Below are 23,699 nucleotides of genomic sequence, written 5' to 3'. Positions count from 1 at the left end.
ACCCAAAGCAATCTACGTATTCAACGCAATCCCTATCAAAAGAACACCAGCGTTCTTCACAGGGCTAGAACGAATAATCCTAAAATTTGTGTGGAACCAGAAAAGACCCCAAAGAGCCAAAGCGATCTTGAAAAAGAAAACCAAAACTGGAGCCATCACAACCCGGGACTTCAAGCTGTATTACAAATCTGTCATCATCACGACATCCTCGTACACCAACCTTTGAAATCACTGATCTTTCCAGTGAAAGTTAACTGAGCACAGGCTCGAACTCCACCTCATTATTTTCAAACTTCCCATCCTTGGTCTTCTATCATCCGAAGAGCGTGTTGTTCCACAGTTCCTGGGAGCCAACACGGACAGAGACTTTTGCATATGTTCCTTTTGTTATTCAAAAGATAAAGTTTCTACGAGGGGAGAGAAATGTCATACCCATGAGAAGGTTACTGGACACCTTAGGTGATTAAGGAGGAGAAACAAACATTGGCTTTCTTCCTCCAGTTTATTGGGTGGCATGAAATATAATAAATTGGATTCAACAGATTGCTGGTAAGAACTATAATAACAAAACGTGGCTCAGTCTTTTTTTTGCTTTTTAAAAAAATGTTGTGGGTTTTTTTTTTTAATATAATTTATTGTCAAGTTAGCTCTTGAAACAAATAAGTTTGGGAAGCAATGGGCTTGATATTATTACATTTTCTCTGTGGACTGTCTGTAAAATGCCTCACCCTCAGAATGTTTTATATGGGACAGTATGTTGAAAATCCCTAAGAAGGAGGACATAATGTACAACATATTTTAAATTAAATTTAAGTAACAGAGCATGGGAAAATGTTATGAGGGTAATGTTTCAATAAATACACTCATGGAAATGTCAGTCTAATGGGTTTATCTTGTTTGTCTATCTGGTCAACACGTTGGGAAACTCATGGAAATGTCAGTCTAATGGGTTTATCTTGGTCTATCTGGTCGACACATTGGGACACTCACACAAATTCTTGGAGACATATTCATAGAAACACTAGTCACAGTGGGCAAAAGGTAGAAACGATCTGAATGTTCACTAGTGAATGAGTGGATAAACAAATTGTGGTCTATCCATATGATGGAATATTATTTAGCTATAAAAGGGAGTTGAGAAATAGCACCCGCTATAACATGGATGAACCTGGAGAACATTGTGCTCAGTAAAATAAGTCAGACACAAAAGGTCACACGTTATATGATACCCCTTAAAGAAATATCCAAAATGGTTAAATCTATCGAAGCACAGAGCAAACGAGTGATTGCCAGGGATTGTGAGGAAGGAAGAAAGGGGAGTGACTAGTTATTGGGTGGGAGGTGTCATCTTGGGGCAATGAAAATGTCCTGGGGTGAGATCTTGGTGACGGTTGGCCAAGACTATGAAGATCCCCAATGCTGATAGATGGTTCACTTTAAAAGGGTTAATTCTACATAATCTGGATTTTATCTCAACAACAATGAATATGTTAGGAGCAACTTTTGAGTCAGGCATTATTTGAGGTCCTGGGGGAAAGGCAATGATCTCAGGAGACACACTGTGCCCTCTTTAATCTTCCAGTCTTGGAAGAAAGAAAGCCTGTCTCATGTGGTCCAGTCCAATGTGTGTTGCAATGTTGGCTTCCAGTCATGGTCAGTGACATGCATAAAGTGATACAATGTTAGACTTTGGGGTAGCCCTGGGGCGCCTGGGTGTCTCAGTCACTTAAGCGTCCAACTTCGGCTCAGGTCATGATCTCATGGTTTGTGAGTTCGAGCCCCACGTCGGGCTCTGTGCTGACAGCTTAGAGCCTGGAGCCTGCTTCGGATTCTGTCTCCCTCTGTCTCTGCCCCTCCCCATCTCACACTCTGTCCCTCTCCCCAAAATAAATAAACATTAAAAATGTTTTAAAAAATAATTTGGGGTAGCCTTGTCAATTGCTTTAAATATTTTTGTAAGCTTCAGGTATTTATTGTAGTTTACCTATTACTACAAGTTTCCCTAATTTCATCCCCATCTGCCAGCCCCCATTGGAGATCTAGGGATAATTTAAACTTCACTTCCTGTTTTCCATAGCCGGATGCTGGGCTTTTAATGTTTTACAAATAATCCTTAGACATAGTGTCTTGGAGATTGGCTTCAAATTTTGCACCTGCATTCATGACTTTTGTTTCAATTTTACTCATTGCTCTCTCACAGTACTGTGATCAAAGACTTGGTATTTTTCTCCAAAAGATCAAATTGGATGGCCTTACATGATGAGAGATTCTGTTTTGAGAAGGATTCCATTTTTCACATAGGATATAAATATATGGTTTAGCCTTAGACAATGTAAGGGTTAGGGATGCTGGCCTACCATGCATCAAAAATCCGTATAACTTTTGACCCCCTAAAATCTTAACCACTCATAGCCTACTGTTGACCAGAAGCCTTACCAATCATATAAATAGTCAATCAAACCATATTTTATGTAGGTATTATATACTGTATTCTTATAATAAAGTAAGGTAGAGAAAAGAAAAGGTGATTTAAAAATCATAAAGAAGAGGGGCGCCTGGGTGGCTCAGTCGGTGAAGCATCCGACATCACGATCTCGAGGTCTGTGAGTTCGAGCCCCGCGTCGGGCTTTGTGCTGTCAGCTCGGAGCCTGGAACCTGCTTCGGATTCTGTGTCTCCTTCTCTCTCTGCCCCTCCCTCTACTCGTGTTCTCTCTCTCTCTCTCTCTCTCTCTCAAAACCAAATAAACTAAAAAAAAATTTTTTTTTTAATCATTAAGAAGAGAAAATACACATACAGGACTACACTGTACGTGTAGAAAAACAATTCTCATCTAAGTGTTCAAACCCACATTGTTGAAGGGTTAACTGTACAATCTCTGTTATTTGGGTGATCTTCACTGACGTTTGTTACCAAATTTGCCATGTTTGTGAACGTGAACTCAATGTGCCTGTAGTTCATAACTTGCCCGTCTGAATTACTGTCTTTTGTGGAGAAGGAGCGCCCTTTTGTCTAAACTGGAAATGCTGGTTGAATTCCAAAACGATGTTCTGCCACAGGCAGATAACATGTTAGTCACCAGACAATACTCTGATTCCAGATGGCCGTGGACTACAGCCCTGATGGGAAAAAAGTGCTTAGTGCTCATGGCCCTTGTCCTTCACCACGTCAAGGCCCCAGCCACAGGAAGAGCACAGAAAATCAGGATGTTTTCCTGAGCTTTAATTTCATTGTCTCTGTTCTCATTTTCTAATGTGTTTTTATGGGTAAATAGTCATGGGATATTCACACTCACATAGGGTCTTTTGGAATTGAGGTATAGTGCTTAAAATCTGGAAGGTCGTGGCAAGCATCTACCAAATCATGATTTCTTGGGGACTGTCTATGGACTGGAGGAAGTGACAGTAAATCAGTCGTGGGTGACGGGCGCGCAGCGACTACAAGTGCCAGAGATGAATTATCAGAATGTACTGGGTCAAGGCAAGGGACATCTGCCAATACATAGGTAGCTGAGCTGGTGGTGAAAGACCTACATACACCTGTTCACTCATCTTGACCTTCTTACTAATGAAAATCCCCACTGAAGAAAAAGGTTAAGGAATTACATTCTGTAAAGAAAAACTTTGCATCTGCATCACACCTGTTTACTAAGCTTCCCCTCTTGCACTGTTGGTGGGAATGCAAACTGGTGTAGCCGCTCTGGAAAACAGTGTGGAGGTTCCTCAGGAAATTAAAAATAGACCTACCCTACGACCCAGCAATAGCACTGCTAGGAATCGACCCAAGGGATACAGGAGTACTGATGCATAGGGGCACTCGTACCCCGACGTTTATAGCAGCACTTTCAATGGTAGCCTAATGTCCATCAACTGACGAATGGAGAAAGAAGTCGTGGTTTATATACACAACGGAATACTACATGGCAATGAGAAAGAACGAAATCTGGCCATTTGTAGCGATGTGGATGGAACTGGAGAGTGTTATGCTAAGTGAAATTAGTCAGGCAGAGAAAGACAGATACCATATGTTTTTGCTCATAGGTGCATCTTGGGAAAATTAACAGAACACCATGGGGGAGGGGAAGGGAAAAAAAAGAAAAAGTTAGAGAGGGAAGGAGGCAAACCATCAGAGACTGTTAAAAACTAAGAACAAACTGAGGGTTGATGGGGGGTGGGAGGGAGGGAAGGGTGGGGGATGGGCATTGAGGGGGGCACCTGTTGGGATGAGCCCTGGGTGTTGTATGGAAACCAATGTGACGCTCCCTTTCATATTAAAAAAGTGTTAAGTACAGAAAAAGAAAGAAAATCCCCACTGAAGAAATAGGTTAGTGAATTACATGTTGCAAAGTATAACTTTGTATTCTCAGCTTGATTACACGTTTTCAAAGTCCCCGGTGAACCCATGTGTATTTCACCGTTTTTGAAAACAGTTGTGAATAATTAGCGTGAATGTCTGGGAGCAGTTTGATGAAGGCGATTAGCATATGTGCCTGCAAAAGAGGTCAAACGGAGGGGTCGTCTCCCTGAAATCACCGGGAAGATGAGCCAGTGCGTCATGAGTTCACAGCGGGATAGTCGGACCTAATGAGCCCTGTGCCCCTCTGCAGAGGTTTCGTGCGGCCAGAACGAAAGGGCAATTGCAGGTCAATGCAATGGAGCCGTTGAAATGCTCAATCTGTGTTTTCTTTACTTCTGGGCTGTATTGGGTCCGCACCCACACATGAAAGGTGACATCTGTGATTACCTGACACAAGAGGTTTGTTTTGAAAGATCTTAGCCATTAGTGACGGCCATTATATAGAAGCTTGTCTGTTCTCCCCCACTTTCTCAGGATAAACCGGGTAGAACACCAACACCTTTGTTGGCTCTGTGAAATGGACAGGTGCGCGTTCGTAAAATGGCATCCTTGCTACCTCTGGTTCTGAGATCTTTTAATTATTTAGCTTTTCTAGGACTGCAGGCTCTTGTAAGCTTAATTAAAGCTCTAATTTCCTCTGGGACATGTAGATGAATTTGTTGGGCAAGGACTAAAAATCTCCAGTGAAGGAGCTTGGAGGGGGGAGCAGGAAAGACTAGTGAATCTTAATTCTTCCTAGACTCATAGGAATTGGTTTGAAACAAATGTGCACCCAGTGCTGAGAAAAATGTGCACCCAGTGCTGAGAACTTTGGAGAGAATTTAGATTCAATTCCACCTTTATTAATTCTAAAGTTAAAATGATGTTGACTATTTTTCTGCCATTATAGTACCCACTTAATTCCACCTATTTCCTTTGTCTTTCTCCTAATATTTTTCTCTTGCTTTTCTTCCTCCTCCTTCTCCGGCCATTGAAGACATGGGTAAATAGAGGCAAAATCTAAAAAGAAATCCAGGGGGCTGTTAGGAGAATTGGCAATTGACTTGACATCAATAATTGCAGAAACTTTCCCTTCCCAAATCAAAATAGGTGACCAAAGCAAAATAGAACAAAGCAAAAATATATAGATTGGATAGCTAGATGATAGATAGATAGATAGATAGATAGATAGATAATAGATGATAGATTAAAAACATCTCAAGAATTATGTTCAGTCTCCAAAACACCCGCTAGCTGGGTGATTCACTGGAAAGGAATCCTATTATTCACCAAATGTTAAAAGTGCAGCCAACACTTACAGTAGCAAAGGCTACTATCTTTTTAAAAGAGCAGGAAAACAAAGCTGTCTTCCCATATGGCAAATAAGATACAGTTCAGGCGTCCACAGTCGTGCTGACAACGCGGGAGCTCCTTAGTTGTAGCACGCAGTGCATTCACTCAGCACGTGAACTATGTCAGGAAAACATCCAACGTATGAGGGATAAAAACTGTGTTACTCACAACAAGTTTATTCGGGGGGGGAGGGAATTATTTTCCAAGAAGAAAAGAAATAAATTATTTCCGGTGGGAAATAAACGGAAGTGTTCCGTGTCATCTGTTTAAAAGTTCGTACGGAGTGTGTGTAACGACAGAGCAAAGGAGACAGCAAAGAAATAGGTGATGAAGCCAAAAGCATCCGGGTGGCCCAGATGTTGTATATATGCCAGCAACAGACACGGGGGGGCGGGATGCACAGGCAGGGTCATGTTAGGATTGGACCAACCAAGTGATTCCTAATGAGACAAGGAGTCTCCTCGCCACCCGGCCTCGGAATGTGATTGAAATGAACACTACCTGTCATAAACACACACACTTACGGCCTCAGGATTCTGCCGCTTTGGTAATAATATATCAGCACATCATGTCCTCTTATCAACACAAAGAAGAACCTAAGTTCTGTTTTCACTCATATGGGGAACCTGAGAAACTTAACAGAAGGCCATGGGGGAGGGGGAGGGGAAAAAACAGGTTCAAACAGAGAGGGAGGCAAACCATAAGAGACTCTTAAATACAGAGAACCAACCGAGGGTTGACGGGGGGTGGGGGAGAGGGAAAATGGGGGATGGGCATTGAGGAGGGCACTTGTTGGGATGGGCACTGGGGGTTGTACGTAAGCGATGAACCGCGGGACTCTACCCCCAAAACCAAGGGCACACTTTACATACTGTATGTTAGCCAACTTGACGATAAATCGCATTTGAAGAATAAAAAATAAAAATAAATTAAGAAAAAAAGAAGTGAAATTGAATCAAGCTCATGGATATGGAAGAGATCACGGTGAATGGATACCAGGAAAGTTTTTCACTCTACGAGCAAGACCTCGGCGTCACTATGAAATGTATCAGCCGTGTTCTGACAGAAAATGGACGCCTGTGTGTGCGTTGGAGACCGAATTTATAATTGTACTGATTGTGTTCCTCCTAAGTACATTTCTTCCCCTTGAATTCTTATGTGTGGGCTGAATTCTTATGTGTGGATGCTACTGGCTCTTTGTCACAGGCCCTGGAAACATAAGTCACCTGCTTCATTGACCGTGGCCTTTGCGATGGCTAATCCTCAAATTTTGAAGTCACAACTGTGAAATACTTTCAAGTTTCCTTTTTGTGATTGTTAGGCATGCATCCAGGTAGAAAAGCAAAAGATTCCCGGAAATGAAGCCTTGTCTAAGTCCAACGGAGCCGCAGAACTCCGCCGGATGCTAGGCTGGGAAGCGGAGCCAGGTTAAAATGAAACACAGCACAGGAACGGTGCAACGCGAGCCTCTGGTTAACCAGGGCGTGTGACTCGTTGCTCAGGCTGTCCCATCCGCTGAAACGAAAGGGCATCATTGCCTGGCATGAACGGGCGTTGCTTTTCCAAGGAAATTTCACAGGCATCAAGGGGGAGAGTCAGGGACGGGAAAACGCGCCAGAAGCGAAGCAACACCGTTTTGCTGTGTATAGCAAATTGCCACAAATGCAGCACTTGATGTTGGGATAATCGCTCGGAAGCAGCGTCTCTGTCAGTGAGTTAAGAAACCAAGAAGCAAAAACCGCAAACAACCCTGAGCACATGCGTAGTCCTTGCCCTGTGAATACTGCAATTTAGATAGATGGTTACCATCTCTTTTTCATGTGCTTTGAGATGCCTAGACAGGTGTCCTGACAAAACACAGTGAAATCACACGGACCAGAATAACTGATGCCTTATGCCGTTCATTTGCAAGTTTGGGGGAAGAAAGAAGTCAAAAAGGGAAAAATAAAATGGAAGGAAAAATGAAAAGAGCCAAGGCAAGCAGTGCAGCTTAACTGGGGACGTGCTGGGTGGAGGGTGGGCCGGAAGAGATGAAGAAGACAAAGGAACAAGATGGGGTATGGGGGGGGGGGTGCTGCATGGGTGGATGCCCGGTTTCCATTGGGGTTGGCTTGGTGTTCCATGAGGACCCAACAGGCACCATTGAGCATGACGTTTTTTGCGCCCATAAGCCACCAGTCGGAATGCACTCATTGGTGTTCTGAGCCTTCATCCATTCCGCCTCACGGGCACACACAGTCTCGAAGAGCTAAGGAGCTTTGATGACCCACCCATTCCCCCAGCCAGCGCAGCCTTGGTGAGCAGACAGATTGCACGGCGCACAAGACTGGGTGGGTGTAGCTCCTGATGCATAAAAACAGACCTTGAATGCAGGAGTTAGAGATTCTCTAGGACAAGTTCTCGGTGACTTTGGCTGCCTCGCTCTACTACAGATATTCTAGAGGACAACCTTAGCAATAACAGCAAGGCACAGCACACCTGTCTGCGAGGGGGTGAGTTGTCCAATCTTTCTTACGGGTGTCTGTGTTATGGGTGGACTCTCGGGGACTGTTAAACAGTTAATCTAAGGCAAATAAAATGGGAAAATGAAAAAAAAAAGTGTTAAATGCTTAACTGTTTGAGTGATTTTAATTAAAACATTTGTCACACTTGAGACTAATTAGTAATTACATAAGAACTTTATTATGTCGTGGCGACGAAACATTGCTTTGGGTTTCGGAGCAAATTTGAGTTTCAAGTAAATAATTGTTTTAAGTCAGAATTAATTACTTCATAAATTATGTAGCCACAGGATCATTTTAATGAACTTATGTTTGTTAATAAATTTGTCAAGGTCTTCTTTGCTCCAGGACTAAAAGGCATATTGTTTAATAAGTTACCGGACATAAAGCAAAATGCTCAATGGTTGCACCAGTGGATGGAAAGTGTTTTTTACGTGTAGCATTTAAGGCCACGGCGGTATGTTACTTCCAAGTACGTATATCAATAACGGGAAAGGTGCAGAAACAAGTTCAAAAATTAAAACGAAGCATATACTTTTGTATAGTTTATCTGGGAGATGAAATACTGAAACCGTGTGACATATACTGACATTCCAAAATATGTTTCACGATGTCTGTATGTGAGATTGGAGTGTTCCATGTTGCGAGGTTGGAGGTAGAAAGACCTTCTGGGGTAACGATTACACGGAATAATTATGTACGAATGTTTCAGTGGGAGAAACACCTCCCGGAAATCGATGATAGGAGATCTAGTTGACCACAGTGATGTAAAAATCCAAAGCGTCGTCATAACTCGTCTTTGGGCTCCGAGAGTGTGAATCATTTCATTTCTACCCATCTCAAAGGATGCGTTGTTGATAGCTCTTTAAATAGAAGCCCTTTGTGGAAGGCCACCTTCAGTATGGAGAGAAGAAACGTACGAGGGATGCATGATGGGATCGAGGAAGGGAGATAGATGGTGGTCTCAGGTTTCTCCTTATTATGGGCTTCGTAGGGTGCTGGTCCGAGCGCCCACTGGCCCCGAAGGTTGCTGGGGACATGCACACGATTACATCTACATCTGCTCCTGGGGACCTGTGTCTTCATTGCAGCAGCTGCTTTGTGAGGCAAGAGTCCACTGCCCTTGCTAATTGGACTCCTTCTCAGGTCCACACAACCTCTGGAGCTTGAAACACTGAGTGCAGAGACTTTATGATGCGACCCTCAGCTGTAAAACTGAGCTTAGGGCCCACGAGGCTGTCGAGTTTCTACTTTACGTTTTACCTCTAGGACTTTTCCAATACATCGTCTATTCTACGCACATACGCTTCTCTCAGCTTCTTACCTTTTCTCACGGGATGAATCGTGTTCCCCAAAAAGATATGTTGAAGTCCTAATGTCAGGTACCTGTGAATGTGGCCTTATTTCAAAAAAGGATCTTTGCAGATGGAATCAAAGGAAGCCAGTAGGGTGGGCACTAATCCAATATTCGTGTCCTTATACAAGACAGAAGAGGAGAGACACAGACACAGACGAGAAGCCACGTGAAGACCGAGGAAGAGACGGGAGGGACGCGGCCACAAGCCCAGGGACGCCTGGAGCCTCAGAAGCTGGAAGAGGCGAAAAGGACCCTCGCCTAGAGCCTCAGGAGGGAGCACGGCCCTGCCCTGCCTGGATCTCAGTGGTCCTGTCCTGCCTGGATCTCAGTGGTCTTACCCTGGCTAGATCTCAGCCTTCTGGTCTCCAGAGCTGGGGAGGACGAATTCCTTTTGTTTTAAGACATCCAGTTTGTGCTCATCTCTTCTGATGGCCTTAGGAAACTAATATATTTTTATATAGAAATGCACAAGATGAAAAGGGCCACCAAAGCGCACAGATTTTCTCATACCCTCTTCTGGACAAAATGCGGGATGAATGATTTTTCTCTCTCTTCTTTTCGCTTCCCTTTTTTCTTCATTAAACTTTTAGAGCAGAAGGATGAAGAGGAAGATCCCTATCTGCTATCACTGTGCATTGGGATCGTGTGGATAGTTTATGTCCTTTCAGGTGGGAGTTTAGTTGGAAGGCAGTCGTTAAAGTGCTTATTTTCTTCATTATTTGTAGTGTTTATTTTTTTAAGTTTATTTTTGCAACAGAGAGAGACAGAGCATGAGCAGGGGAGGGGCAGAGAGAAAGAAGGAGACACAGAGTCGGAAGCCGGTTCCAGGTGCTGGGCTGTCAGCACAGAGCCCGACGCGGGGTTCCAACCCACGCACCGTGAGATCATGACCTGAGCCGAAGTTGGACACTTAACCGACTGAGCCACTCAGGCGCCCAATTTTAAATGTTTAAATACACACTCCTTGCATACAAGCTCTTGGTTTAGTTCCTGTGATTTCCCCAGGGCCTAAAGCAGCCATAGAATCCTACACGGATTCAGTATTGGGCGCACACAGAATGAAACCACTGGTCTGGTGTCTTTCTTGCTGTATCACAATAGGCAGTTGGTAGAAACTTCCTATGAGACACGACTCTCTGGGAGAAGCATATGCTGGTCCCCTCTGTGCCCTGGTTCATTGTGGGAAGCCAGGAAAGGCTCACTTCTGTAGATTCTCAATTCTGCACCTAGGGTCCGAAGCACCCCCTCACATGTCTCAAGGGGAAGATGGAAATCGATGAGTGCTGAGGGTGTCCCCCATGGTGCTGAACATTTTGTGTTGTGTACAAACATGCTTTGGGGATTGTCTAATGTTGGGGTGTGTGTGTGTGTGTCTGAAAGAAGTAGACAGAAGGAAGGAGATAATAAAGAGGAAAAATAGGGCCACCATTTTGTCTGGCAAAAGGAAAGGACAGTGCTCCAATGTCGAAGGGAGTGAAAAGGTATCAGGGACACATTTGGATTTTCATTTCTTTTTTAAAAATTTTTTTTAACGTTTATTTATTTTTGAGACAGAGAGAGACAGAGCATGAACGGGGGAGGGGCAGAGAGAGAGAGAGACACAGAATCGGAAGCAGGCTCCAGGCTCTGAGCTGTCAGCACAGAGCCCGACGTGGGGCTCGAACCCACAGACCACAAGATCATGACCTGAGCCAAAGTCATACGCTCAACCGACTGAGCCACCCAGGCGCTTGTGTCATCTGTCTATCTCTCTGTCTGTCTGTCTCTCTCTGACGTGTTTGTTTATAATGTACTCTCACCTCCATGCACACACTGACCCTCGGGGTAGAAACAAAGCTCCATGAACCACGGGCTTGATTAATTCCAGCTTCGTTGCCCAAATCATGGTTGGTGCCAAGTTTATACTAAATAATTATCAGTGTAATTAATAATTTCCATCGATGCATGAGCAGCCTTCCTCATTGAGATGTTCAAGGTTTTCAGACTCAAAATATACCCATTATCTTCAACGGCTTTTCCTAGAAGAGCAGGTATGAATTATTCTTTTTTTTTTTTTTTTTTTTTTTTAAGTAGTCTCCACACCCAACATGGAGCCCAAGGCAGGGCTTCAACTCACGACCCTGACCAAGACCTGAGCTGAGGTCAAGAGTCAGATGCTTCAACAACTCCGCCATCCAGGCGCCCCTGAATTATCCCGAATTCGTAGTTTCTCAGCTAACAGAAAGATCAGAGAACCTGTGATTTTTGTGTGTCGATGCTCTGAGCCGCGTGTCTGATTCAGGATGGGGTGGAATCAGAGTTGCTTGGCTCCTTTTGTTATCAACCACCCACATCAAACACAGAACGATGTTTCTATTACCTGAGGGTATGTATTAGCACGTGGAGCCTAATATGAAGAAAGGATGTTGGAAAAATGACCACTCCTGTGGCTGCTGGTTTTTGTTTTTTGTGGTTTTTTTTTTTTTCCACCCAGAAGACTTGTTTCCAGTTTTGACAAATTTCTCCCAAGTTACTTTCATCTTTTGGTAGTGAAGGCAAAGCATTGTCACATTAGGCCGGTGTTGACTTGATTTAAGAGTCCGAGTGTCTGTTGTGGCTGAAGGCATTATTGATGTGTCTGAGAGCGTATCGCAAAACAAATTAAAGTAATTACATGGAAGTAAAAATCCATTTAATGGCAAAAACAAAATTATTAAATGGCTAGACGGTAATCAAGTGGTGCATCTTAATTACATAAAGTGGAATTTTTACTGCATTTCGGAGGGGCTTGCTTTCCGTCGGGGACTTCTCTGGTGTGGGTCGTGTTGCTCTTGAGTTCGGGGCCCAGGCTCTGGGTTTCTGGGATGACCTATTCAGGACAGAAATTTCCACACGGAGCTTTGGAGGAGGGGATGAGTGAGGATTCCTCGGGAAGCTGTTCTACACCCGAAGGACGCCCTGGAGACCTGAGTGCCGTGAGAGGGAGGGCAGGTGAGTAGATCAGAGCACCCCCTTCCCTGACTAGACAGACCAAGCGTCCTTCCTTGGGAATGTGGGGAATCTCCCCTAGCTTCAGATTCCTCCTGCCTAACATCAGGAGCCTTAGACAAGATAATACACATAAAGGTCTAGCTCTGAGTGTGGTACATGGTGAACATTTAATAAACAGCAAACATGCCTGGGGTGGCTATCTTTTGAGCCTGTGTCCAGGTACGCGGAACAACAGGGGCCCCAAGGATGTCCACCTCCTAACCTCCAGCTCCTGTGACGCTGTTACCTTAGGGCTCTCTTGTCCCAGCTCGTGTGTTTTCACCACTGTACAGACTCACCTGCTTTTCTCCATCATACCTAGATTCTAAAAAATCGAAGCGAGCCATCCAGTGGGCTGTGACAAAATAATAGTACATTCAAGGCCAACGGAGTGTTGATGATGTGTCTGTCACTGGTGTGTAGCCTGTAGTTCGTGTTTTCGTCACAAGACGCTTGTGGGCCCAGGGTGTATCCCCAGTTTACGGATTGAGAAACAGAGGCACCGGTGGGTTAAACAATGAGGATGCTCAGGCAGCCACTGGCCAGGCCAGAATTTGACCCCATAAAGCTCCATTTCAGAACCAGAGTCCTAACTATTCCGTCCAACCCCCTCGAAACCCCAAAATGAAGTGACGCTGTGACATTGATGTGGGTCACCTCCATGGTATATTGATTGATGGATTGATTCATAATTTCCTATTGCTGGCTGGCTGGCCTTTCGGGCTCCAAGAAGGATTCCTGAGTGCAGATTTCTGGGTCTAGTGCCCCTGAGTGGGACTCAAGGGCCAACTCTGAAGATTCTTCATGTGATTGCACGAAGCTGTGTCATCAAGGATAAACACATCGGTTGTTTCCATCGTCAGACAGGTAAGAGATGTTTACATACATGGAGGCATTTACCATGCCTCCCAGTGAAGGAGAACTTTCTGTCACGCTCAGAGACCGAGAAGTGTGCCAAAGTCCAGACCTAATTCTCTTTCCTCCCATGAGATGACAAACAATCCAGACTGTCTTATGGATGTTGCAATATTTTATTGTCTTTCAAGACTGTCACGCATGATATTGACATGCATGATTACTATTATTTAACGTGTGTGTGAGCCTTATACTGTCTTCCAGATGATTGTGTTAATAGCTTCATCATCTACGCCTTCACTGCAACTGTGTTCGCTGGGGATTACATTTTTCCAGTTCACAGATGAGGAAAGTTTAAGTAACCTAAGCAGGGAATGCAAAATGGCAAACCGATTAAGCCCCCAAGTAGGGGCTCAAAATTATGTGACACGCGACCCCATTCCTCAATTATTATGCCATAAAACGTGTCATGATTCGCAGATTTCATTTTGTAAAAGAAAAATTCAGGATTAACGCTAAAGAAAAGAATATGTCGTTTTAAAATCTACCCAGCAGGGGCGCCTGGGTGGCTCAGTCGGTTAAAGGTCCAACTCTTGATTTCAGCCCAGGTCATGGTCTCACGATTCATGGGTTTGCGCCCCGCGTTAGGGTCTGTGCTGAGAGCTCAGAGCTTCGGATTCTGTGTCTCCCTCTCTCTGCCCCTCCCCCGCTCACGCTCTGTCTCTCTCTCTCTCAAAAAGAAATAAACATGAAAAAAATTGAAAAAAAAATGACAAAAAGAGAAAATCTACCCAGCAAGCGAGTATGGGGATAATCACTTCAAACAGAATTAGTTTTTCACCCTTACATGTCATGTAACATTTTTACTTTATTTTTTTTTCTTTCTTTTGGCTGCTTTTGTGGTGAGGGCTGCATTTTTATTGTCTTGTTATTTTGACGCATGATTCAACAAAGAGAAGGAAATAGGTGAACATTTGCTAAGCATTCGTGTTCTTTTATTTACATCTAGTAAAATGCAGCAGGGAAGCCTCGGGCCCTTTCAAAAAGGAAATGGTACGGTTGTTGTTGTTTTTCTTTTGTTTCTTTCTTTCTTTCATTTTTCTTTCTTTTTCTTTTTTTTTCTTTTCTTTTTTTTGCTGTTCCATCCAGTGCCTATTGCAAATCGTTATCTTAGCACCGTTTTACTGGAGTGGTTTTGAGGCAACGATCTCGATGGATTTTTCTGCACAGAATACCTTTGTGCACAGTACTTAATCTAATTAATTTTTCTGTGTTCCTTTTAAAGAACGTATCAGACCGTGCTGATAAAGTCTCGTTCTGCCAAACGTGACCGAAACCAGACTTAAATCAGCTTAAACGAGAGTGTAAGCTGTGTGACTTCAGCTGGTTTAGGTTTGGCCGGGACATGTCTGCATAGAACGACTTAAACAGAGTTACCGGTGCTCTGGTTCCCTCTCCATCTATTGGTTCCCTGTCCTTGGCAGAAGGATTTCACTGGGCATGCAGACTTCCTCCTTGCTGTGGAAAAGACGGCCACGTAGGGTCCTTGGGCAAGTTGCCAATGGGAGCAAAATAATAAACCATCTTCCTTTTTTTCCCCTCTCCCAATCATGCTTGGAAGGATCTTGATCCTAATTTGATCTAGCACACGTGTTCTCCGTGGTGTTATCTCTGAACCAGAGGCAACAGAGATGTCTTTGGGAATGTATTAGACATGCAGATTCTTGGGGCCTGCCCTCAACCTATAGAATCAGAATCTGTGGACGTGGGACCCGCCAATCTGTGTTGTGACAAGTCCTCCAGGTGACCGTGATGGTGCTTCGTTTTGCCAATGTGGCTCTGGTGTCTCCCTGGAGCATTCCAAGACAAAGTGAGAGATTTCGTCAAGGCTGGGACACTGGCTCATTGGAGGAGGTAGAAAGGGGAGGTTGACTGTCAGCCCAAGATTACATGGGGAAGGCTTAGCTCCCGAAGGGTAATGGGAATTCAAGATGGCGGAAGACAACAGCATGGGTCGCACTGCTCATGCATATCTCCTCACTTTGTGCAACTCCAAGTTCAGAATCTGTGGGGTTGAGTGATTCTTCCAGATGTCCAGGCAACCCATGGCCGAGGAACATTTATTCAGCCTCCACACACCCAAGGTCTTCTAGCAAAAGGAAAACATCGCTACTTTAGTATGAAGAAATATTTGGGAAAGGAGGCTAGGGAGCCCATGTATGGAGACCCAGCTTAGGGGGTGCATTCTCTAAGGAAGACCCGCACAGCCTCCTTCCCCATGTGCAAGTATACTTGTTCTCCCCCAGGGAGGATTCTCCCATGTTTAGTATATTCCACGGCTACATCTCAGGTGCAGTAGGGTTTCCCTTTTTGGAACTGTAGAGATTTACCAGTGGGCCTCCATTGGTATGGTTTGGGGCATCTGAAGGTTGGTTATATCGGGTTACATTATGGCCTGAATGGTGGCCTCCACAAATACATACCTTGAAATTCTAACTCCCCGTGACTCAGAATGTATTTGGATACAGTCTCTAAGACATAATTAAGGGCATATAAGGTCAGTAGGATGTGCCTTAGTCCAATAGGGCCTGTGACCTTATAAGAACAGGAGGCGAGGGGGCACCTGGGTGGCTCGGCCGGCTAAGCGTCCGACTTCTGCTCAGGTCATGATCTAGCAGTTCATGAGTTCCAGCCCTGCGTCGGGCTCTGTGCTGACAGCCCAGAGCCCCGAGCCTGCTTCGGACTCTGTGTCTCCCTCTCTCTCTGCCCCTCCCCACCTCTCAAAATAAATAAGTCAACATTAAAAAAAGAAAGAAAAGGAGACGAGGACATAGAGAGCACGCCATGTGTGGCCACAGGAAGGAGGCAGTGTCCAAAAGCCACGAAAACAGGCCAACAAAAGAAATATAATAACTATTTTAAAAAATGCCTAGACTTAAAAAAAAATCAAAATGTGACATATGTTCTAATTAGTGCTTTAATAAGACCAAAGTGGTCATGAGCATAAACCATAAAGATACCTGCAAGTGTCCTGAATCTTCTAATTTTCTACTCAAAAGTGTGAGTTGAGTAATGTTGCCATAACAGAGTACCACAAATTGAGTGCCTTAAATAACATAAGTTTATCGCCTAACAGTTCTGACAGTCATTAATTCTGAGATTAAGGTGTTGACGGTGCTGGGTTCTCCTGAGGGCTCCGGGGAGGAATCCGTCCGATGCCTCTCTCCATATATTTGTTAACACTTTTGTCTTCCGGACAATTTTGCGCAATAAGACGCGTGCACAATGAGTCATTCGACGAGAATGTAGGCATCTAACTCCGGTGGGGAGAATGCATCATAATGATAACATTTGGCGAAAGGGGGATTTGTGTCGGGTTTAAAAAAAAAAAAAAAGAAAGAAAGAAACTTGGACACATCACTTGAGAAACACTCAGCTTTGTTCTCCTGCATTCTTGCATTTTAATTCCGTTGCTAATTAAATGAGACATTACGGTTTTCTATTCGTGTCACCGTGAAGCAATTTTTAAGCTACGGATGCATCTGGTCCGTGAATGCGCTTTTAAAGATGGAAATGAAGACACATGGGCAATTTCGCATAAAAGTTCTTATCCTGCTGGTGGTGGACTTGGTGATGTATGTCAGACAATCTGTGGCTCGCTTATCTCACGTGCACAGGGAACGGGAAAAGCCAACCTTTTTAGGTGAACGCACAATTACAACCGTGTGGAGTGAAGCGTGTGTGTTTGGGTGCCTTCCAGTATTTTTCACGTTTCCTCACGGTCCACAGGCGTGAGTAGCTTTCTCCTTCTACACGGGCATTTGGGGGATTCTTGATAATGTCTCATTGCTCGGTGGCGGGCTGCTGGGCAGAAGATAAGGTGTAACGAAAAGGAGACGGACTTTGCGTGTAGGTAAGAGCCCAGTCCTCAACTGCTCAGCTTTGACACTTGGGGCGAGGTATTTAATTGTACGCTTTGAAATGAGTGAGGATACAAGCAAAGAAGGGTGGGTTGTGTTAATGGGATTTTCCCCCTCTTTACTGAAGTATAATTAACACACTGTGTTATATTAGTTTCGAGTGTAGACACACAGATCAGTGCAGGGGAACAGACAGCCCAGAAGGAAAGCCACACGTACATGATCAATTAATCTACAACAAAGGAATAGGCCGGAATATGCGACGTCTTGATGGGATCTTAAGATGCTACCTGATTAAAACGAGCTCTTCAAAGAGATGATTCCAGTGGCCTCAGGCCACCCCGTGTCCCCATCTTCTCTGACAACACAGGGTCCGCGTGGATCGCCTGGTGGATAGGTCTCTCCATGAAGGATCCCCTGTTGCCGTGACAGCAAGAATCATCCCTCTCACCTTGAGCAAGACGGCATCACAGGAGACAGACCCACCTGTAGGGTGGATCTGACAAGACCTGAAACTTGTCACTTTCCAAGGGAACACCAAATGTAAATACAATTTCAATTCTGCCAGGTGGAAACGTTGGTTGGTTTTCTTTGACGTATTTTTGCTTTACGCTTTTCTCATGCCATGGGCGCTTACGGGGCACCTAGCCTGAGTGGGGGAAAAGGTATTAACGATTTTACCTGCGGGAAATCAAAACATACAAGAATATGTATAGCATGGATTGAAGACAGTGTATTACACACTTGCTAAAAATAAATCAAGCACTTAATTTCAGTTAAAATATTATTATAAAGAGTTACTTATATATATGTATATATAACTTATATATATATATATATATATACATATATATATATATTTCCCCCTATAACATGTTGTTTATGCAGAATTAAGCCCGTTCAATCCTAGAAATAATTCTGCTGTGGCTTCAAGCCGGATTGTTACATTTATCTGGGTGCGTGTTTATTAAGAACAATTCGTCTTCATGGCTTGTGAGTGTTAAGGAAAGGTCCCCGGAGCTCACAGTGCATATAAACGATGCGCTGACTTTGATGAAATGCATCCTGTTCTTGTGTGTTCAGGGGGCGGAAGGAGACCCCAGAGCCCACGTTGGAGTGTGAGACCGCTGCATTGATATTTGAGCCGCGACCCAAGGCGGTCCAACATCTGTCCCCCTCTCCCCTCACACCTGCGTTGAACTTGCCTTGTCATTGTCTTAATTATAATTCCTTCCAGCAGGTGGGTCTCCAGATGGGACATTATTCCGGACGATGGGTGTTTTTTTCTCAGGACCGTTGGTTACACAGCCACTCTGTCTCCATCAACAGGAGAATATTTAAATAAGTCCCGGGGGCACCTGGGTGGCTCCGTGCGTTAAGTGTCCAGCTTCGGCTCAGGTCAGGATCTCACAGTTCATGAGTTCGAGCCCTGCATCGGGCTCTTTGCTGACAGCTGGGAGCCTGGAGCCTGCTTTGGATTTTGTGTCTCCCCCTCTCTCTCATTTTGTTTCTCTGTCTCTCAAAAATAAATAAACATTAAAAAATTAAATCAGTTACAGAAGCACAGGAATGCAGACTACCACAAAAGTTAATAAAGAGGGTCACGGAGAAGACATCTTCATTTTGGGATGTGTCGTCCTGGCATAAGAGTAACCCTCTGTCCTCAAAACGTGTGTGTGTGACCTTGGCTGCAGAAGTGTCCTGGATGGTCTGGTTACTTCATCCTGGAGTCTGCTGGGACGCCACACATCCTGTGATTTTTTTTTTTTCTGCCCGAGTTTCCCCAATACAGCTGTCACAGGGCTGATCCCCCTTTGCAAGGCTCTTGGGAGACTCGGACCAACACAACACAAGGGGGTCAAGCACTCTTGTCACGCACGTCACGTTACTTTCTCTTTCTTTCTTTCTTTCTTTCTTTCTTTCTTTCTTTCTTTCTTTCTTTCCTTCTTCCTTTTTACCATATACGGATGTCTCACTAAATAGGAGCTTAAATAATGAAAATATAAAATAAAAATATACTTTTTAAAAATTTTTTAATGTTTATTTATTTTTAAGAGAGAGAGATAGAGTGTGAGTAGGGGAGGGGCAGAGAGGGAGGGAGACACAGAATCCGAAGCAGCTCCAGGCTCTGAGCTGTCAGCACAGAGCCCTACGTGGGGCTCGAACTCATGAACCGTAAGATCGTGACCTGAGCCAGAGTCGGATGCTTAACCCACAGAGCCACGCAGGAGCCCCCCCAAAATAAAAATACTATATATCCCTGAGTGTCGCCACAGAACTATGATCTCAACCAATCTATCTATACAAGAAACATGTACTTGAAAAATATTGTGTAAGTCTGCTAAAATAGCAGCAAAATATTCCTTGTGTTTTTTTTTTATGTTCTGCATTATGAAATGTTAACAGCTTGCTCTCAAATGAAACAATGTAATTTTTCACTCTAAGTAAACTTGTAGGGAATCTTTGCTTCTGTGTGTGTGTGTGTGTGTGTGTGTGTGTGTGTGCGTATGTTGACTATTGCCGTTTGTGCATTTAATTTATTTACTTGCGTGCACCATTTAATTTACTGAACATTTTTAGCGAGATGTAACTGCTATAGAGCCTTGTGTAAGTTTAAGGGGTACAACGTGTTGCATGGATAGACTTAAATGTTGCAATATGATTTCCACCACAGTGTTAGATGAACCCTTGGTCAGGTCACAGTATTGCCATTTCTTTTTTGTGGGGGTAAAAATTAAGATGAGGTTTCTTAGCAACTTTGAAGCATGTAATACAGTGCTGGTAACGATGCTCACGATGTTGTGCGTTAGATCTCCAGAAATTACTCATTTTCTGACTGCAACTCTGTAACCTTTGGGCCGTGTGGCCCCATGTCCCCCACATCCCAGCTACTGGTAAAGAGTATTCATTTAAAAATTTTTTATTGCGATCAAATACATGCAAAAGTTGCCATTTTAACTATTTTAAAGGGCACGATTCAGGTCCGTTTAGTACACCCACAATGTGGTGCAACCCCCACAATTTTCTAGTTCCAGGACGTTTTCATCACCCTAAATGAAACCCCATCCCCATGGCACCCCTTCCCCACCCCTCCGCGAACACCTGACACCCTCCAGTCAGACATTGTGTATAAATGGAATCGGAGACTATTGACGTCATGAACTTTGAGTGATGTTTTCAGGCCTCATGGATAAATGCGTTTTAGGTTAATAAAAGCCAAATCAAAACAGAAATTAAAAAGGGGCTTTTGGGTGGCTCAGTCGGTTGAACGTCCAACTCTTGACTTTGGGTCCGGTCATGATCCCAGACACGTGGGATGGAACCCCCCTCGGTCTCCGCGTTGACCATGGAGTTTGGTTGGGATTCTCTCCCTCTGTCTGCCCCTTCTCTGCCCTCTCTCTCTCTCTTTCATAGTTTCATACTGACTCACATCCTGTTCTACGTATCTTCTGTGTTAATAATTTCGTAGTCAGCATGTGTAAGCTCACGTGTTTGCTGGGCAGTCATCTGCGTGTCGTAACAGTTGAAGTCATTGAGAAGTTATGGTGGAAATGTGCACCATCAGATTTCAAGCGAAGCTGGGGGTGGGGGAGCCTGTCTTACTGTCATCGGGACTTAGATGGTTCACGTTTTTTTTTTAGTGCACAATTTTAATTTTTTTTTTGCTAAGCCAGACTTTCTCAGCCTCGGCACTGTTGAGAGGTAGGGGTGAGTGATTCTTTGAGGTGGGGCCGTCCAGTGCCTCTGGGATGTTTGTTACAAGCATCCTTGATCTCTGTCCACTAGATCCCAGTGGCATTCTACAGTGTCGACCTCAGATACTCAGACATGTTTCCAGGAGTTTTCTATCGTCTCCTGCAGGGCAAATAAGAGTGGTAAAACAACACTTAACTGAGAGCCATTGACCTAAATCATGACACTGGGGTATGGGCAAAAGTAAATTTCACAGTATTATTAAAAAAAAAAAAAAGCAGAATGAAAAAATTCTCCAAGAATTAAAAAGAAAATCAATTCTAGCACAAAATATAAACATATTTATCTTGGCTGATCTTCTGACCTCCATCCCAAACTTTTGGTTTTTATTAAGATGATATTAAGCATGGGGCGCCTGGGTGGCTCAGTCTGTTAAAAATCTGACATTGCTCAGGTCAGGATCTCACGGTGTGTGAGTTTGAGCCCCACATCAGGCTCTGTGCTGACAGCTCAGAGCCTGGAAACTGCTTCAGATTCTGTGTCTCCGTCCCTCTCTGCCCCTCCCCTGCTCACACTCTGTCTCTGTCTCAAAATAAAATAAAAACATAAAAAGTATCTTAAAAAATGATATTAAGCATAATGATGACCCTGGAGATTCTATGTAAGAAACTATTTATTATCCATAAGAGATTTTCGAGGTCCAAAAATGCTAAACAATGTGCTCCAAGGCATAGTCCTGGTTGTGAGTCAGGATTATTTCTCAGGCTGACTTCAAGTTTTACAAAGGCCTGATATGCTGTATCACAGTCAGGAGGACGTTTGCAGAAAAACAAAAACAAAGACAAAAATGGTGCACAAGAAAGATTGAGACAAGCTATGCAATCAATGCAGTTGAAATGCAAAATGGCTTTTATATCTTTTAACTTTTTTAAACAAAGTGTTACTTTATTTATTTTTTAACGTTGATTTATTTTTGACAGAAAGAGACAGAGAGAGAGAGACAGCAGGGGAGGGGGGTGGGCAGAGAGAGAGGGAGACACAGAATCGGAAGCAGGCTCCAGGCTCTGAGCCGTCAGCAAAGAGCCCAATGCAGGGCTCAAACTCACAGACTGGGAGATCGTAACCTGAGCTGAAGTCGGACGCTCAACCGACTGAGCCCTCCGGGTGCCCCAGGGTCTTGTATCTTTAGTACATGGTGAGTCGGTGTTCCAACTGATCTGTCTGTCTCTACTAGCTAGAGAGAGTTTCATCTTTTGACTCCTTGGAAAATTTGAAACTTTTTCATTGTGCATGCTGTATAGTTTTGTGGCTGTTGTTTAATTTTCTTGTAATATATGAGCTTTGAAAAGTAAAATAAAATAAAATAAAACAATAAAACAAAACAAAACTGTTGAATAGAAACGTGACAGTTCAGAGGGTTTAGTATGTACATGAAACGTCTCAATGTCAAGAGTAAATACAGCAAACGCTGGGAACTTCAGTAGATTATGAAAAGATATTCGTACATCTGTCTTAGGAGACAAACACTTTCAAGTAGAAAATCACGTTGATTGAACGTCTTGTTAATCTGCAGATAGTCGCAGAGGCAGAATTTTCCTCTGTGATAACAAGAGACTGGCAGATTTTGCTTTTTTTTTTTTTCTTGATGACTTTAAATACTGCTTTTTGTAAAAGCAGGCACTTTGGCCGCAGCTGAAGTGACAAAGGTGTTCAGACAGAGCTCAAATGCTGAGTTGCAAAGCTGAAAGGGATCATGTAATGTTCACTTAAAAATGTGATTTCACCTGCCCCGAAGGAGCCCCTCAGGGGATTTGTGGCTGACTTTGGTGCCAGCATAAAATCCTGATTACTAACGGTTTCTAGCTCACATAAGAACTATTGCAGGGGCATCTGGGTGGCTCAGTCAGTTGAGAGTCCGACTTCAGCTCAGGTCATGATCTCACGGTGTGTGAGTTCGAGCCCCGCGTCAGGCTCTGTGCTGATGGCTCAGAGCCTGGAGCCTGCTTCGGATTCTTTGACTCCCTCTTTCTCTGCCTCTTCCTCGCTTACATTCTGTCTCTCTCTGTCTCAGAAATAAATAAATATTAAAAAAAATTTAAAAAAAAGAACTATTGCAGCTAGAGAAGATCCCGTAGAATGGGTATCTGTGGATACATCAAGTCGTGTCTCCTTTCTCAGTTGGGTCTGTCTGGGTGGTCTCCTAAGGCCGCATGGTGTTCAATGTCACGTTCAGCTGACAACCCTCACGTTTACACAGCAAACTCCGCCCGTGTCTCTGAGCTGTCGCAGAATCCTTCCCTCCACCTGACTTTGCCACCAGCGTCCTGCATAAACCACCTTCAGGATGGACCTCAGGGTCTTCATTTACCACTGCTGCATGCTTCACATAAACTTCCTTGTAGCTATTTGAGGATCTACGGATGTTCCCCTGTGGTACGCTTCGTTTCTATTTCATTAAGTTTTCTTCTGGTGGTTCCTGTTTTCCTATTTGGGGATTCCTCTACTGTTCTTTTACTAATTTCTATAGTTGAACTTTTAATTTTTTTTTTTTAAAACTATCGATGTCTACACATTTATATACATTTTGGGAGATCTAACTACCATCTCTCTATTTACCTATTTTCCATATCTATCTATCTATCCATCCATCTGTCCATTCATCATCCATGCACCCATCA

General features: G+C 43.8%; 1 non-coding gene across 1 annotated transcript; it reads right to left on the bottom strand.

Moving 5' to 3' along the window:
- Positions 1-11,187: 11,187 nt before the first annotated feature.
- TRNAQ-UUG (transfer RNA glutamine (anticodon UUG)) lies at positions 11,188-11,272 on the bottom strand. Its single transcript is given in 2 exon segments — positions 11,188-11,224; positions 11,236-11,272. It is a non-coding gene; the product is annotated as a tRNA-Gln (tRNA).
- Positions 11,273-23,699: the final 12,427 nt, after the last annotated feature.

This window comes from Herpailurus yagouaroundi, unplaced genomic scaffold, assembly GCF_014898765.1.
Source record: "Herpailurus yagouaroundi ecotype Mexico unplaced genomic scaffold, PumYag 248, whole genome shotgun sequence".
In the NCBI taxonomy this organism is placed as follows: Eukaryota; Metazoa; Chordata; class Mammalia; order Carnivora; family Felidae; genus Herpailurus; species Herpailurus yagouaroundi.
The sequence above is the reverse complement of the archived record's forward strand: the minus strand, read 5'-3'. Positions and strand labels throughout refer to the sequence as shown.